General features: G+C 45.2%; 1 protein-coding gene across 1 annotated transcript in view; it reads right to left on the reverse strand.

Moving 5' to 3' along the window:
- The window catches only part of LOC138579835 (uncharacterized), a 28,230-nt gene extending 10,533 nt beyond the window's left edge, over nucleotides 1-17,697 (reverse strand). The window contains exon 1 of the mRNA XM_069650062.1: nucleotides 17,610-17,697. The gene's annotated coding sequence lies outside the window, so the exon portion shown is untranslated. The remainder of the gene's footprint in view (nucleotides 1-17,609) is intronic.
- Nucleotides 17,698-19,086: the final 1,389 nt, after the last annotated feature.

A 19,086-nucleotide genomic window follows, 5' to 3' on the forward strand; every position in this document is an offset into this window, starting at 1 on the left:
ATTCCCCTCCTTTTTTAAATGGTTTGATCAGGGCTTTAATGGATTTCATTATCTTTATGGGGCTACTTGTTGCAATGCATGGAATTGCACTACTTGGTGACTCAACCCTGGTTCCAGGTGTATGGGATTGGTGGCCGCCCCCAATGGGAGTATCAAATCCCCCAAGGGCGCTGCAACCAAGTTCAGTCACCGCCCAGTCACTGGGGCAATAGCCCTTTCGGTAGAAATAGAATTCACCTCAACTCCATTGAATGTGGTACCCTGCCGCCTCTCCTGGGACATGGGAATGCACATTTGCTGTTCTAAGTCCTTACACTTTTTAAGGAGCCTGTTTGCTTCGTCCCCTAAGGGCACTGCAACCAAGTTCAGTCACCGTCCCAGTCACTGGGGCAATAGCCCTTTGGGTAGAAATAGAATTCACCTCAACTCCATTGAATGTGGTACCCTGCCGCCTCTCCTGGGACATGGGAATGCACATTTGCTGTTCTAAGTCCTTACTCTTTTTAAGGAGCCTGTTTGCTTCGTTTTGCAAATAGTTGTTTTCATCACACATTTTATTAATTACCTCCTGCATGTCGCACATTTGCATTTGGCACTCATTAAATTCTTTATTCCTCTTGTCTCTTTCTTGAAGCATTTTAACCATTTCTTGTTCCGCATTTTGGAGGTCACTTTCTTTCTCGTAATGTTCTTTTTGTAAAATCTGCATTTCTGACAAAACCTCATCTTTATCTTGTCTAATGTGGTCCACCAATGCTTTTAAGTGTACCAATTCTTTTTCACTGTCCTCAAACTGTTTCTTGCTTTTGGACAATTGAACATCAAAATCTCTGCATTTTAACTGCATGTCTTTTTGGCATACATCCAATTCTGCTCTTAACATTTCCTCTTTCTTACTTGCCCCATCTAAGTCAGTCTTTAACCTGTTAATTAGCTGGGTGTCATTTTCTTGCATTCGCAGGGACCTATTCAAAATAAACCAGATTTTGGCGCATAGTCATATCAAACAGTCTTTCTCTGCATTTTTATCGGCTGCATTCAATAACCTTAGAAGGCAGACCTGAATTATGCTGCCTTCTGCAAAAAAAATATTGTTTAGTTTTTCTTTCTGCACCTCACCCTGAATGCGGTCATGCCATTCTGAGGTACTGTTCGATGACCATGTCCCATGTGCAAATAACTTTGCCTCTAAATACTGCACTAGGTCTGAGAATGTGGTTTCCCTTTGAGACATTCTGAAATTCGTTTTTAGTGACACACTGCTATTATGAAAAGGGTTCCCTTTAATGTACATATGGCAGTGTGGGACACACTTGCCACACCCAGTAGGTGCTCTATGATCACTTTCCCGGCCTGCAACGCACCATAAATATGTTGGGTATTTTGTGTAGATTTGGGGCCTAGCGGTATTTTCTTACCGCCAAAAATAAAAATAATTTAGCAATAATCACTCCTTGCATTGGGTTTGGTATTATAGTGGTATCGTGGCTATGTATTATTTCAGTACACAGATATATTTGGTTGGTATACATTTCGTTGTGGTATAGTGATGAGCATAATTTTTTTGTTTTATTTGTGGCCCCAACATACAAAACCCCTTTCTTTTGTCTAGACTATTCTTGTGATCTCTAGAGGCCTCAGGCTTCTACATTATTCAATAACACCACATTTTGATATGGAGTGCCACTTATGGCTGTTATCACTAATTTATCTACACCAGTGAGCTATGCTTCCATAAAGTATTCACAATAACATGTGGTATAATCACTAATTTATTTACATTCGTGAAACTATTTCCAGAGGCCTCTCTCTCTGCTGACTCATGTACATCCAGCAGACTATCAGATTGTGTTCCACTCAGAAGTCACACACACATATACACTGAGTGGAACCACGCACACAGCTATTTATAATTACTCATAACATAACTTTTTCCACATGGGATGCTTGGCATATATTACCTAATAACCTCCCCTTTTATCATGTGATATGGGCTAACTGCACCAGAGATAAACAGAAGCAAATAGAAGCCTTTACACAGATTGTGATTTACATCAGTTTCATTTAAAAAATCATACATTACCAGTTTTGCGAGGCAGTCTTTTCTAGAATAAACATAAGAGAAACAACTGCAAAATTCATGGCATTTCATTAGATTCTTTGCAACAATAAAAAGAACAGTGCATCAGCTGACTTGCATTTCTGAATGGCAACATTAGAATGCAGCTATCACTACGCTGCCTGACTGAAATAGATTTCATTCACACAGAGCACTCTCACTTTGTATAAGATAATTATCAGCAAATTGTAGCTGTTCAGCACACAAACTCTCTGGGTTGGTCGCTTTCTTTAAATGGCTCAGGGCTTCCTTTCAGAGCACCCGGCGAGAACATGCAGTTCCAATCTGCACTCTTTTGACCTCAAGCCGGTGCGAATTGACTGGAATCTACAGCCTGTGAAGGTCAGCAGTGCACTGGAACGACGCCTCCCAATCAGGCAACCCCACAGCAACTCCCGCCAAGTCCTCACCGAAGCTGTGCAAAATGTCCACTCCCTTTCTTTCTCCCCGGGCTGCTTCAAGAGACCTCTGTTACAGCCCCTAACGTGATGCCTGCCCAATAAGAATCTACTATGTCATACCCTCCTTCTTCAAACAATAGCTCACTTTTCAGTAAGAAACTGTATCCACTAATTTCCTGCTTATTTGAGTTTTGTTTCCTGAGCAAGGACCGTGAAAAGCACAGAGAAAGAGAAAGAAAATAAAATCTGAATGCCTGTTTAAAATGAGTTTCAGCCTGCCTCATTTTGCACACGGAGAACACATTATAATATTAAGAAGTTAGAATCATGTTAGTACTGTTAATTATATTAGTTCATTAGTCCTTTAATGTGTCTCCTGCAACAGAGGCATTTCAGGTGAGAAAAAAAAAAAAAAAGTGTTTTTAAATGTGAAAAATAAATGCTGTGTTTTTGACTGAGTAGCCTGTCTTCATTTACATGTCCATATGTTACACTGGCAACACATGGCTTGCTGTACCGCATTATAGCAATACATTGATCCCATGCAGTGGCGCTGCACTCCAAAAACACGCTATACATTGATCCCGTGCTGTGGCGCTGCACTCCAAAACATACTAAATAATCCTACAGAATCCAGATACAAGAGAGGATACATCACATTATTATAAGTGGCAGGTAAATGACCATGCAAAGTGTGCTTGGGAAATCACCTGCTCATTGTGTGACTAGTGTAAGCTTAGTTAGACCTTGCAGGGGCTGTGATTACCCGGTCACAGGCCCACAATTACATCAATAGTAGATTGACAGACCACATGGCACATGAATTAAAAGATAAAGAACATTTTGATTTATAGCTGAGAAGAAGTTGGGGCAGACCATAACAGTTTTCCTATAACTAGATCAAAATATATCCCTTGGAGCAGGTCTCTGCATTTCTTGCCTGAAATTCCCAGAATCAGGCAACTAGCACTTTTTGCCACAGGTCTTCGTCAGACATTTAACAGCCTGCTCACTAGTTGTCATCCACAATAGAAGAATTGTGTATGCCACACTACTTCCAGATCCATAGAGAGCCCCTCTTCGGTTTCCATAGTGGCCGGAGAAGCTGGGAAGCTGCGGCAGCGGCCTGCGCCACCGCATCAAACAGGTAAGTGGGGTTAGGGGGGTTTGTAAGTGTTAAAAAATCAGAAATAAGGGGAACAGAGGGTGGGGGGAAGATGGTGGCTGGGGAAACCAGCCATCGGGAAGCTTGGAACGCAGGCTGAGATTGCTGGTTTCAGCCCACATTTCTAGCCACCTGATTGGCTGGTTCTCCTGTGCCGGGTGCTAATGGCTGTTAAGATATGTAGTGACCTCCAGACTAGGTTCAAAAATAACAAGAAGGGTCAGAACAACAACAAGATCTGGGACTTCATCCATGCTTTTACACCATTGGGAAGGTTGCTGCCCCAAGGACATCAGGGTTCTCAGTTATGGGTCTATGATGACCCTGTACTCTCTCTATGATATGATATGATAGGTTATTCATAACGTGCCTGTACACAAGTGTTTCGAGGTGCGACAAGACAAGGGAGAGAAAGACGGTCTTGTGTCATTCAGATTATGCAAGTGCGATATGCACAAGTGCAGGGAGGGAGGTACATTGTAAGTGCCAGGGGGAGTGGAGGGGGAAGTGCAATCAGGGCAGCATTGCTCTGAGTAAGAGCAGCCAGGGCAGCACCGCTCTGGGTAAGTGCAAGGAGGCAGGGGACTATAGGGTTCCAGATACAGCCCCTAAGTGTGTAGTAAGCCCGGAGGCAGTGCAGGGGCTACTGGTCATGTGGGAGCCTGGTACCAGTGAGACTCTGAGAGTAGCCAGGCAAACAGTCAACACAGCAGGCAGTTTGGTCAGCAAGGGAGAGAGAGAGAAAGCAGAAGCAAAAAGGAGGCCTTGAGCTGCTTCCAGAACTTCAGATGGTCGGCTTAAGTTTGAGAGGCGCAGGGAGGCCATTATGAAAGATTGCTGGGGACTCCAAATACACTCCTGGTAATTCCACTCTGTTTTAGGATCCTGGACATCTTGTTTGCTCCTCCCAGATATGGTCAGTTCTTCTGCTTCCATGCCTGCTCTTCTCCTTTTGGATCTTGCTATCTCTCCTTTTTATTCCTTGGCTATGATTTCCTTCTCTCTCACTTGCTGGGACTGGATAATGGTACTCTAACTTTGCAATGTGTCTATCTTTTCATCAAATCCCTCCTTGGCTCCTCCTTCCTTGCGTACCTGTGGTGCCTAACTTGCAAAAAGGCGTGCAGTCATTTTGAGATCAGGTTGAAGTTGCACCTTCCCCCCAATTCGTGCTGGTTCCTTCAGGGCTTTGCTCCTGCATCTCGGCTCTGCTTCTCTTGAAGTAGCATTTCAGGCTGCTCCATGTCTCTCTCTTATGCATGCTGGAATATTCCCAGGTCAGACTTTTTTGTTTCTTGTTCACTGACAGCGGTTCATGGTGTGCTGCTATTTTCCTCTGCTGTGGTTTCCTTTCTCCTGACCGTAAAGACTGGAGGGCAGTGTCTGTACTCCTGCTCTCTATATGGCAGAGGAGAGGCACAGAGGACCCCAGCCAAGATTCTCTATAGGGTAGCGCTGGTCGAGCAATCAAGGCCTAGCATCTCAGGAGGTGATGCAGGCTGGTTCTTAAGTACAGTGTAGTCCCCAAGCCCCCACAAAGGAATGTCCACACACTGTATTTGTTAAAACACAGTTTTTATATAATTAATATTCAAGGTTATGTACACTATCACCATAACTCACTTTGTGCTCAAAAAATCCACAATGGCATACATATATAGAGTTCTAAAGTGGTACTACAATTATTATCATATCTTATTAAACTATATCAACTATACTCTGGTCAAATGTCACACAGATCAAGGAATAAAAGTAACCGACAATAGATATAGGAAGAAAGCAGTTGGTTAGAACAATGGGCAGAATATTGACCCCTACCAACTAGGCACAATTCTGTGTGGACATCCCCCCACCTGGGAAACATGTAAATTAAAGATATATCAGAAGCCCAGTCCATATATTGTTCTATAAGTCTTATTTTCTTCTATAAGGTTTCTACCCCCCAATGTACATGGAAGAGCAGAGTTCTTCAATGAGGCGTCAATGGATCCTTCTTGAGTGACTCCCTTTAAAGCAGGAACCACGGATCGTCAAGAAGCGTTGAAGAAGGTGAACTTGGCGTAGATGGCGTCGATGAAAAGTTCGATGGTGCCAAGACCACGGCGTCGATCCAGGCGGTGCTCGTCGGCAACGTCTTGAGAGGATGAAGTGTGCGGGGCACCTCAGTGTTTGATAGTTCAGGACCACAAAGAGTTTCTGAAGAGCTGTGGCCCGACAAGGGCATCGAGTCGTCAAAGTCTTTGTGGTCTTCGGGTGGCAGGAAACCCACCAGTGGATGCTCCTCAGCGTGTGGATGGAATGGCCTTCTCTGCGGTCCCCGTCTCCGGTCAGCAGCCTGTCGAGGGTCTGACTTCCAGGGAGCTTCGGCGAAGGTTAGCGGTGCTCGATGGTCCCTCGGAGCACAGGAAGAGGGCACCTAACCAGGTCCTCTCTCGGATCAGTCCTTCATGAACTCGACAGCTTTCGGATCGGGTCGAAGCAAATGCAGCAGCAGGTTTTCTTCTTCCAGCTGGGTGTCAAGGATAAGCAATTCCAGTTACTCTTCAAGTGTCAACTCAGCTTCTGAACACTTTCCAGTGGTCAGAGGTCCACAGATATACTATTCTGTCTCTCATCCACACTACTGGGTCACACTCAGCAGCCATTCATACAGAAGGGCATTCATGCAGTCAGTCAGCCAATCAGGCATACAGTGCATTCAGGCCATACTCCTCCTTCTCAGACACTCACAACAAGGAATGTGTATTGGGACAAGTACCCAGCCATTCAACACTATACACTGCAGTCATACCAGTTTCGGGCAGGGCCGTCTCAGTCATTGTGTCATACACCAGAAACCGGACATCCACAACAAGAAGTGCATATTGGTCACACACTCCATTCACCCAGGTCCCACCCACAGGGTGTACCCACAAAATACAGTCACTGGGAAGGCTCCAGCCTGTCTGGCCTAGACTTCACAACAACACCATATATGGGAATTCCACCCAACAGCCAGTCAGGGGGAAGGGACAGAGTCAGGGCTTCCCAGGACTTTGGGAAAACAAGGTAACAGGCAATAGAAAGCAAGAGACCACAGGGGCCATCTTGTTTCCTATCAGGAATCAACTGATTCCAATGGCAGGGCCTGGATATCCCAAAATGGAGGATACACAGAGCACCTGTCAAATTCAACATAGAGCTGTCACCAGCCCATAACCTGCTCTGTGGACCACACACAGGTCCCCAAAAACATACACTAGGGGCAAAGGGTTGCACCCCCACCCATGGGTGCCATAAGGGTATCCCATGGGTCTGTACACCAAACCAAAATCAGGAAGAGCTGCACTGCCAGGAGTCCCATATGGATTCCTGGTCAGAAAACAATACAGAACACAAATGAAAAAGGACTACAGGACAAGGTCATGGACAGGGAGCCCCTTTCCATCCAATGCATAGCCAGTATCACACTGACATATACAGGGAGTTAATTTGACTGATCACATGGTTCTTCTGGAGCTTGCATCTCTGGTCACCTTTCATCTTCTTGCTCTTCCTATTTACTCTGCCATTCTCTGAGGGACTTGATCTTCCATACTGTAAAGCTCTGCTGGTTGCATTGATGCCTCTCTGCCTAATATGAAGGGTTTATTTCTTTGGACCTTTTCCCCTCACTGGCTTGCATATAGACCCTCCTGGAATGTTCTGTCAGTATGGGGATTCTGAAATCATTAGCTGTAGAAATACCATCACTCTTATTAGTGCACAGACCTATTGATGATGGGGCTGTCTGCACCATTTACAAGCCCATCTCCAGGATCCTTCAATCTTGTGTACAGCAACCCAGTTGGAACTGTTATACTGGGCTGCAGAGGGCACCCAGGTGTTCATAGAAGTATGTCAAATGGACTTGCACTGGTGTATTCCCTTACAGTACAAAGGTCACCCAAAACCCAGAAAAAGAAGAAAGGTTCACAAGCTTCCCTTCCCCTATACCAGAGCCCCCAGCCTTGTCAGAAGAACAGGAAGGCAGGAAACATGAAGGGCAGAGGTCTCTAAACTAAGGGACTGTTCAGAGCTGCAAGGTTTTCATGCACAATGTGTTCTTGACAAGGAGGATTTCCAAAAGGGACTGAGTGGCCGTCCCTCTATTGAGGGCCTTTATCAGCAGGAACTTTCACAATCTAGAGGAGAAATCTCTGAGAATCACAAAATTATTTTGGAATATTGCTTTGTTTACCATGTTCCCATGGAGACTCAATATGGGCCTGCAAAATGATGATCTTAATGCAGGATACCTAGGAATGAAGAGGACTCTGTAGAGGTTATCTCTTTACATCTACTATCCCAAGATGGGCCTAAGGTGGGGGTCCACTGCAGATCTTACACCTGTTGCCAAATGTCTGGCAAGGTTTTTGGCAAGTTGACAAGGGCATTGTGCCTACTTCCAGCGGTAAAGACTCCTTTTGAGAGAGTAGGGATTGGTATTGTTTGTCTCCGTGCACCTCCTACCTCCTTAGGCATCTGGTTCATCGTGGTGGTCACTCTCTGTACAACCAGGTATGCATAGGCATTATGAATTAGAACTAACAGTCAGTGCCAGAGCTGTCGCTTAAGAACTCAGCAGGATGTTTGCCTGATTACAGACAAGGAATTGATACAACCACTTTGCATAGACCATTGATCAATCCTCACCTTAATATAGAGTTTTATAAATAGGTATCAGTATTCTTTCGCAAATGAGTGTCAGAGCCACTTCCCACAGTTCCTTCCCCAGGAGTCTCCTCACCTTGGTCTTCACTGTGACTGGCGACTTTCTGTCTTCTCCTCCGGTCTTTCGGGGTTCTCTCCTCTTCAGTATCCTTCTTAAGGAGTCCTTTCCCCTTCTTGCGTTCGAAGAGATAGGGACGGTCTCCTCCGGAGGCCACCTTGACCGTTATTGGAATAAACCGTCAGGTGAACCCTGGGGAGTCCGCCCCTCCCAAAACAGGGAAAAAGCCAGTAAGGCAGAAAAAACCCTGTGAGGCTGCAGGCGAGGATAGATAGGAGGAATTGCGGATCCAGAGGCTTTAAAAGTCTTGAGGCCAATGTCCAGTTGATACTCCAATGGATGACAGCTACCGGACTGTGATTCCTTGGCATGGATGAAGGAGCCCTGGGAGAGGCGATGGAGTGTGGAGCCACAAAGGAGAACTTCTATGCTTCCGAAGGATCAAACATAGGCACAGAAGACTGCAAACGGAGGTAAGTTGTTTCGGTAGACAAGTAAAGGTATGGGGAGAGAGAGAGAGAGAAAACTCGTGAGCAATAGAGAGCAGTAGTGAGTCCGTGAGAGTAAGAGAGAGTGAATGCGAGAGAGTATGAATGAGAGAGCGAGTGAATGCTGGAGTGTGCGAATGAGAGAGAGAGTGAATGCAAGAGAGTATGAATGAGAGAGCGAGTGAATGTGAGAGTGCGCGAAAGAAAGAGGGGGTGAAAGAGAGGGATGGCAAGACCGAGGGAAGACGGAAAAGACCCCGAGCAACAGGGAACCGGAAAACCGGAACTTCGCCTTCCGGGGAAGACAGGTACCAGCCGAGCGAGGTAGAGGGTACTACGTGGGGCGAAGCTAGGCTGGAACCGAGGACCAGATAAGGGGAAAGGAAAGGAAAGGCAAGAGAGAACGGCCGTCGCCTAACGAGAAGGCAAAGGGCCGCGGAGATTAACCGAGAAAACAAAAGAGGAGCTCGGTATGTCAGGAACGGTAGTAGGCACAAAATCGAAAGTCAGCATAGCGAGTTGCAACGCGACTCGCAGGGGGTGTGGCTTCCTTAAATGCAGCAGCAACAAAAAGACTGGACCGCTCACAGACAGACTGTTGGGACCTAATAGCGCCTCCATCTTGCCCATAACTTCCACGGTCTCAGCAGTGTGACAGTATGCCCTCTCCTTATCCCTTCTCCCCCGGGCTTCCCTTGGTGAAGGCGATGGAACGATCTGAGAAGGCGTGGGGCATGGATGTTACGTCTGGGCTCCCAAGATCGTTCTGCTGCTGAGTACCCTTTCCAATGGACCAGGTATTGTATAGTGCCATGTCTGTAACGGGAATCCACCAGCCTCTCCACTTCATACTCGTCAGGGTCCGGGTCCTCGATCCTTAAAGAAGAGGGTCTACGATGACTCGTAGGATCGGGAAAATAAGCCTTTAGGCGAGACGTATGGAAAACAGGGTGAATCCTCTTCATCCTGGGTGGTAATTGTAACCGAAAGGCCACAGGATTTACCTGGGACAAAATAGGGAAAGGACCTATGAAGCGGGCCGAGAATTTTCCTGGGTGAACCCAACGCGGGAGATATTTGGTTGATAACCACACCTTGGTTCCTACAGCCCAGTTAGGGTTAGGGGATCGCTTCTTATCCGCATACTTCTTGTAACGTATCCGGCTTGCCTCCAACTTCTGTACAGCTTCCTTTTGGATGGTACGGAGATCATGAAGATGTTGATCCACCGAGGGCACAGTAGTAGGAGGAATCCCAAAAAGAGGAATATGTCTCGGATGATACCCGTAGGTAAAAAAGAAGGGACTGATGCCTGTAGCAGAATGTTGGGTATTGTTGTAGGTAAACTCTGCCAGTGCTAGATAGGACTGCCACTTATCCTGCTCCTGATTGCAGAAACAACGTAGATATTGTTTGATGGTGGCATTTAAGCGTTCGGTCTGGCCGTTACTCTGGGGATGGTAACCAGAAGACAATGCTTTCTGAATCCCCAGAGAGCTGCATAACGCTGACCAAAAACGGGAGGTAAATTGGGTTCCCCTATCCGACACTATGGTCCGAGGCAAGCCATGTAATCTCACTACGTCTCTCAGGAATACTTCGGCCGTCATGGGGGCGGAAGGCAAGCCATGTAAGGGAGAGAAATGTGCCATCCGGGCTAGTTCGTCCTTGAGTTCATCATGTAATCCTCGTCGGAAGAGGGTCTGTTGGGCTGAATCTGGCCACCCCGCCTCCGTAGCCAACTTCATAAATGCGGAGGCGTATGTCTGTACACCTTGATTTCCCTGACGGAGATCCAGGAGGGCTTCATAAGAAGAATATTGGACCTCTGGTCGTTCAAATCTGTCCCGCAACAATTGAATGAACTGTGCATAGTCATTAACCGCAGGATTTGCTTGCGCTATCAGTGGAGTAGCCCAGGCCAAAGCATTGCCCACTAGGTTGGAGACCAAAAACCCAACCTTGGCCCTATCGAGTTTATAGGCCTTAGGTCGAAAGGTAAAGTAAATCATACAGGCATCCAAAAATTCTTTCAGGAGTTGCGGACTGCCATCATACTTCCCGAAGGAGAACGTCAGGGGAGGCAGGTCACCTCGGAAATCCTCTCGAGCCGCCACCTGTTGACGTAAGTTGATGTTCTCTGTTCGAAGGCTCTGAACCTCCGCCTGGAGACCCTGAATCGCTGTTACCATCTCCTGGTATTGTTCCAAGGAGGCCATCGTACTCGGCGGCGTTGCAAACTGTCAGAGCCACTTCCGACAGTTCCTTCCCCAGGAGTCTCCTCACCTTGGTCTTCACTGTGACTGGCGACTTTCTGTCTTCTCCTCCGGTCTTTCGGGGCTCTCTCCTCTTCAGTATCCTTCTTAAGGAGTCCTTTCCCCTTCTTGCGTTCGAAGAGATAGGGACGGTCTCCTCCGGAGGCCACCTTGACCGTTATTGGAATAAACCGTCAGGTGAACCCTGGGGAGTCCGCCCCTCCCAAAACAGGGAAAAAGCCAGTAAGGCAGAAAAAACCCTGTGAGGCTGCAGGCGAGGATAGATAGGAGGAATTGAGGATCCAGAGGCTTTAAAAGTCTTGAGGCCAATGTCCAGTTGATACTCCAATGGATGACAGCTACCAAACTGTGATTCCTTGGCATGGATGAAGGAGCCCTGGGAGAGGCGATGGAGTGTGGAGCCACAAAGGAGAACTTCCATGCTTCCGAAAGATCAAACATAGGCACAGAAGACTGCAAACGGAGGTAAGTTGTTTCGGTAGACAGGTAAAGGTATGGGGAGAGAGAGAGAGAGAAAACTCGTGAGCAATAGAGAGCAGTAGTGAGTCCGTGAGAGTAAGAGAGAGTGAATGCGAGAGAGTATGAATGAGAGAGCGAGTGAATGCTGGAGTGCGCGAATGAGAGAGAGAGTGAATGCAAGAGAGTATGAATGAGAGAGCGAGTGAATGTGAGAGTGCGCGAAAGAAAGAGGGGGTGAAAGAGAGGGATGGCAAGACCGAGGGAAGACGGAAAAGACCCCGAGCAACAGGGAACCGGAAAACCGGAACCTCGCCGACGGGGAAGACAGGTACCAGCCGAGCGAGGTAGAGGGTACTACGGGGGGTGAAGCTAGGCTGGAACCGAGGACCAGATAAGGGAAAAGGAAAGGAAAGGCAAGAGAGAACGGCCGTCGCCTAACGAGAAGGCGAAGGGCCGCGGAGATTAACCGAGAAAACAAAAGAGGAGCTCGGTATGTCAGGAACGGTAGTAGGCACAAAATCGAAAGTCAGCATAGCGAGTTGCAACGCGACTCGCAGGGGGCATGGCTTCCTTAAATGCAGCAGCAACAAAAAGACTGGACCGCTCACAGACAGACTGTTGGGACCTAATAGCGCCTCCATCTTGCCCATAACTTCCACGGTCTCAGCAGTGTGACAATGAGAGCTTTCAACAGATTCTTCATGTTCAACTTTAATTTCAAATTGATAATTAATATGCTCCTTCCAATGGGTGTTTCGAGTTTACAGGACATAGGTCTTCTTCAGGACCAATGTATCACCTTTCTTCTGTTTAAATATTCTAACTATATGATTGAATGATGTCCAGCAGCTTACATATAACCTTGGTGGATGGACTCAGAGATCAAATCCCATTTGTTGATTCATAAAACAATATTTTCTCCTTGGATTGGAGTTGTGCTTCTTAACCTTTATAATGCTTCCAATAGTGTGTTGGTGCTGCCTGCAGTTGTCCGCATAGCAAATGAATCACCAATTGAAATTAAATTTGAACGTGAAGAATCTGTTGAAAACTCTCATTTGTGAAAGAACACTGATACCTTTTGATAAAACGAGAAGACATTTTACAGACTTTGATCAACCAGGTATTGCAAATGGACCATCTTTATTACTAAAAGAAGAAACAAAAGACTGCACATTCTTTTTTTCATTACTTATTTAATGTGCATCAGCCGACTAAACGGCTTTTCACACATGATCATCATTTTCAATATACAAATATCAGACGTTCCCAAAAAGAGTCTGTTGCTAGCCACTCAATATGATCTGTAAAGATCCCCAACCATGTTTTACAAAGGCATATTGTACTTTTGCACGATATTAAAATATAATGTAATGATTGTTTTCCACATTCATCACAAAAATTACACTTGGCGAGTGGAGAGAGCCCCTCTCGAGCAGACTGGATCTCACCCATTCAGTATTCTGCCTGAAATCTACTGTATGTTCTCCTACTCCTGCTTAGTGAATGCCAAAACTGAAGCAAATGATGATCCTATAGGACCGTCTCTCGTAGGCAGAGAGGTGCTGATGTAGAGCTAATTGCCTGTGCCTCAACTCTGCTGCAGTAATGCAGGCCATGATTTCTGTTCTTGTCCAATTCATTCATTCAAGCCAATGGGAAACAGATGGACCCCTTGTCGAGGGGAGGATGCAATAAGCCCCCAGCAAAACAACAAAAGTCTTCCCACAACTGACCTCTAACTAATTCCTGATAAAACCTTATTTGCCATGGACATCCAGTTGACTTGAGTTGACAAATAGAGGAATAAAAATCACCACAATAGCCATGCTTGACTCTGGGAACTACATTGACTGGAACTTACTTGAACAAACAAGACTGATACTTCTGCAGAAGACTTGACCAGCATTTGTAGACATTGTAGATGTTACCTATTTGGCTTCAGGGCCAATTGTAGATCAACCAAATGCCTTTGTCATGTAAATAAACCTGTATGCATTCAGTTATTATAAAACAACTTTTGTCACATAAATCACATAAAACCACATGTATAAAAAGTGATTACAAATACAAATATTAGATCAGTGTTGCAAACTGTCATCATTATAAAATATATAAAACAATCATTATGCATTTACATCACTATTCGGTGTACTTAGTTTTCAAGTTTGATCAATTGTCCCGAGAACTCCTCTCATACCACATATGCTGCGGCAGTAATTACTATAGATTCAGCACCTAGGATAGTCGACCACAACTGATCACCAGACAAAACCTCAAACTTTGGGACAGAACTTGAGTATCCTTTCATATCGTCAGGCCTCAGCACTGGGCATGCCGACAATAAATGATGGCTAATCTCAACATGTCATAAAGACTTAAGTTGATCCAGATGTATTCAGCCTTCCCTGGCTTATCTTCCATATTCTCTGCATTAATTAGGCCACCTGGTGCATCATGTTTGATTTCGATAGATGATCTATGATCTGTTGAAAAATGATTTGTCTGATTCGAGTCCCACCCAGGACATTCCGACAGGGTACATTGACATTGGTTGTACTATACTGCAAAAATACAATGCATATTCACAGGTATTGGCAGATACAGAATGTATGCCTGCATCCCCGACTCTTCCTTTTGATTCTTCGATCATTTGCCAAATGGACAAGTTCATCTCACAAACTAGGATACATTCGCTCACAGAATAAGATCATGAACAATCGCAAAAGTGCTTACAAGATTGTTACAAATATGGCTAGATAGTATCATCTCAGTCCCTGGATGGGGCATCATTGTAATTTGTACCCAAAAAAGATAGCATGTATCGACTGACATCAATTACAGGATCGTGACACAATAAGACCACTGCCCTCTGCCTTTAAAATGTGACATTATTGAGCCATTACACACTACTGAAATCTACAGCAAACTAGATCTGCATGATGATTACTACGTGATGCTAATAATGAAAGAGAATGAGTTGCAGAATTAGTTGAAGACCATCCTTAAAACACCTTTGGGCCACCTCAAGTCATGCCATTCAGGTTTTTGAATGCCCCATCATTTTATGGATGTCCTCTTCCTAATCTCTTGGGTCGATTCCTAAGGGGGGTATCTGGAGGATATTTTGACTTTTCCTGCATCTCTGACCTATCATGTCCTGCACATATCTCATGTCCTCGCCTAACTACAGAAAAATACCTGTATGCCAAAAAGGTAAATGGTATTTTTCATGTAATCCTAGATTGACTTTTTGTGATGCATTGAAATCCAGAATGCTGTGTATATGAATCCCAGGAAGGTTCAAGTCATCCTCGATTGGGCCAGTCTGGATGATCTGAAATCCATGCAATGGTTTCTGGGATTTGCTCATTCTTTTCACAGCTCCTTTGCAATTTACACGTGTCTGTCCTTGGATATATACCATCTCTTCCACAAGAGCTAGAGGTTTTTTTGGGATGTCAAGGCTGAAGAAGTGTTTCAAACCTTACAGAAGGCATTTATGAGCCATCCTAACCTGCAACTTCCAGCCAAGACCCAGCCTTTTATCGTGGATACTGATGCTGCAGAGTCGGCTATCAGAGCAGTGCTATTGCAGTCCATTAAAGACAACCAGCAAGAAGACCTGGTCGCATATTGCTCCAGAAATCTCTCCCCATATTACCAAAACAATGACATAAGTGAGACAGAACATGTGAGGGGAAACCCCAACTTGTGCAGGTGGTCATTCAGACAGCAAGTGCTTAACTTTACAGTTGAGCTTAGGGCTGGGTTGAAACATGGAGATAAAGGTGGACTTTCCAGAATGTACAACAAACCTGCACAGAAGGCCATCCTGTAAATGATTATCGAGAACACCTGCAAATAAACTGTGTATTTGGTCTTCCTGAATCCTTAGCTTAGTATATGGAAAATATACAATACCCTATCAACTTTTCTGATGAACGGTTAATGTTTTAATTTGAATTTGTAGATTCTCCATTGAGATTGAAGACCCTTGGGTTGACCCATTTTTAGCTGTGACCGCAAGCCAATGTACATCAGAATATTGAATATTTAACCATTTCACTGCTGGGGCATTACTCATATCTAATGGAAAATATGAAATGTAAAGCATCTGTGAAACAGAGATGAGGCCCCGAACATGGTCAGATAATGAGATTTTCTCCAAATATTTTGCATTGGGCTGGCTGAGAGAAGCACACTATTGAAAATTACCCTTTGCCAAAATCTACAGCTTCAATTGACATAATTTGCCCCCAAATAATATTCAGAGAAGGTACAAGGAATCTAAAATTGATGTGAGCTGCTCGTTTTGCATTTTCAGTTACATCTCTGAGCTGTAAAACCAAAGGATTGGTGCAGCAGCACTGTCTCAAGCGGATTGGATAGAAGTACTAGCATTGACAGCTGTCTAAAGGTGTCAGATTACACAGGGCATGTTCTAGAGGATTCGGGTGCCTGCAAGTCCTAAGCCATGCCATGTCTTCCTTTTGTCCCTGGCATTCTTCAACCCACAATACCTTCTTGGGAATATTGTTGGATTGCAGAGACATTTCAAACTATAGTGCCACATTTGGCAATACAATTGTAGTATTGCCCTCTGAAGGCAAGAAACGTTTTCAGTTGGATTTGAGTAGTGGGTGTCTTTCCCTCCTAGATGAGGCTACCTCCATTTTGAATTGTAATATCTCGTTGGTTTCCAATGAACAACCCAGCAAAATATAATGGCAGATTATTTTTAGTTTATTTAGATTATTTAGTTATTAATGTGTATTTGGAGCATCAGGATTCTACTGAATTCTCCCCAATGGATACTTGTTGATATGGTCTTTTGTGGGACCATTTAGAAATACACTGAGAGAAACATTGCAAGATGTAATGTTTCATGGTGGCTGGTGCTATTATGAATTCATATGGCAGCAGTACCAGAAATGTGTACAATTACGGATAACGGTAGAATAGAATTATTTTTAGCCCTGCGGGTACAGTATGCCAAGGAACGTTTGGAAGGACCGGGTCGCCTTGAAGCTGGGGTCGACAGTATTTCTTCTAGATCATTTTTGTAGATCCGTACACCCGTGTGCATGAAATCCATGGGCACTATCAGTGGTTGAGTAACGAAGTTACTGGGGACAACGGAAAATTAAAAGAAAATTCAGCCTGGAATGAGGACACAAGCCAATAGGTAGGCGGATGGTGGCCGAACGGTATCGGCTGTTGCTCATGAATGTCAACACGCACACGCATGCGCATTCAAAGCCCCTGCATAGGGGATCTGTGATGATCCAATGAAAATGCCTTTCACAGTCTTCTTTAACTTGAAATATCATTTATTTTCGTGTTTTTATTTCCAGGACAGCTTCTCCCTCGGGTTTTGGCATGGAGTTTATGAAAGGGGGATTTGTTTAGCAGGTTAGCTTTTCAGACAATGAATTACCTGCATCATTTTATAAATTAATAAAATAAAAAAGCCAGGCTTCCACACTCTTGCCAGATGGCAATTCCTCACAGTGTTACTGTCCTTAAAGTGGTGGCATTGAAGTATGCCAACATGAAAACTAAATAAGTGACTTTTCTAAATCCTAAATGTGTCCTGGGAGGTTAGCTCAGTGGCAACGTGCTCGCCTTGGAAACAAGAGACACAAAACACAAGAGAGACAGGTTCGATCCCCAGGTCCACGCTTAGAAACCTAGCGCATTATACATAAGCAACTAAGACAACCACAAACAAAGAACATTCTGTAACAGCGCCTTGGTGCCAATGGGCTGTGTGAGCGCTTTAAAAATGCAAATAAATGAAAAAGAAGTAAACACACAAAGATTCAGTTAAATAACGAAAATCCCATTAAAAAAGAATTGGTTTCATCTTGGTCTTTTGTCTCTGTTGCTGCATAACGGAGCCCATGGAATTGATGACTTCACACACAGGAAAACAAATTAAGATATACCTTTTTGAAGAGTTGGTTATAGGCCATAGAAAAGAAAGGCGTGAGTCTTTAAACTCTGAAGGTGCTTAAGGGCACAGTCTCTCACGCACTGAAGCCTCGCAGGAAGAGGCTGTATCACCACTATCCAGCCCTTGCATGGAGAGCGCCCTTGCGTGAGTCATTGTTACCATAGAGCCTCTGTATGGGGAGCGCCCCTTGCGTGAGTCATTGTTACCATAGAGCCTCTGTATGGGGAGCGCCCCTTGCGTGAGTCATTGTTACCATAGAGCCTCTGTATGGGGAGCGCCTCTTGCCAGATTCTGTATTACCATCGAGCCTCTGTTAGGGGAGCACCCCTTGCCGGATTCTGTATTACCATAGAGTCTCTGTTTGGGGAGCACCCCTTGCCAGATGCTGTATTATGATCAAGCCTCTGTATGGGGATTGCCCTTTGCCGGAGTCTGTTTTACCATTGAGCCTCTGTATGGCGAGTGCCACTTGCCAGAGCCTGTATTACCATTAAACCTCTGTATGGAGAGCACCCCTTGCAGGAATCTGTATTACCATAGAACCTCTGTATACAAAGCGCCCCTTGTCAGAGTCTGTATTACCATTGAACCTCTGTATGGGAAGCACCCCTTGCCAGAGTCTATGTTACCATCATGCCTTTGTATGGAGAGCGCCCCTTGCCGGAGTCCATATTACCATTGAGCCTCTGCATGGGAAGCACCCCTTGCCAGAGTCTGTGTTACCATCAAACCTCTGTATGGGGAGCGCCCCTTACGGGAATCATTATTACCATAGAACCTCCGTATACAAAGCGCCCCTTGTCAGAGTCTGTATTACCATTGAGCCTCTGTCTGGAGAGTGCCCCTTGCCAGAGTCTGTAGTACCTTCAAGCCTCTGTATGTGGAGCACCCCTTGCTGGATTCTGTATTAATGTCGAGCCTCTGTATGGGAAGCACCCCTTGCCAGAGTCAATGTTACCATCAAGCCTCTGTATGGAGAGTGTCCCTTCCAGGAGTCATTTTGACCATGGAGCCTCTGTATGAGGAGCACCCCTTGCTGGAATCTGTATTACCATCAAGCCTTAGTACGGAGAGCGCCCTTTGTCGGAGTCTGCATTACCATAGAGCCTCTGTATGTGGAGCACCCCTTGCTGAAGTCTGTATTACCATTGAGCTTCTGCATGGGAGGCACCCGTTGCCGTAGTCTGAGTTACCATCAAGCCTCTGTATGGAGAGGGCTCCTTGCTGGAATCTGTATTACCATCGAGCCTCAGTATCGGGAGCGCCCTTATTCAGAGTTTGTATTATCATCGAGCAGGTTCATGGAGAGCGCCCCTTGCCGGAGACTGAGAGCGCCCCTTGCTGGAGTCTGTATTACCATCGAGCCTCAGTATGGCGAGCGTCCTTAGTCAGAGTCTGTATTATCATCCAGCATGCTTATGGAGAGGGCTCCTTGCTGGAGTCTGTATTACACTCTCCTTGCCAGAGTC

The sequence above is a fragment of the Ambystoma mexicanum genome, chromosome 3p (genome assembly GCF_040938575.1).
Source record: "Ambystoma mexicanum isolate Mex_15411 chromosome 3p, UKY_AmexF1_1, whole genome shotgun sequence".
In the NCBI taxonomy this organism is placed as follows: Eukaryota; Metazoa; Chordata; class Amphibia; order Caudata; family Ambystomatidae; genus Ambystoma; species Ambystoma mexicanum.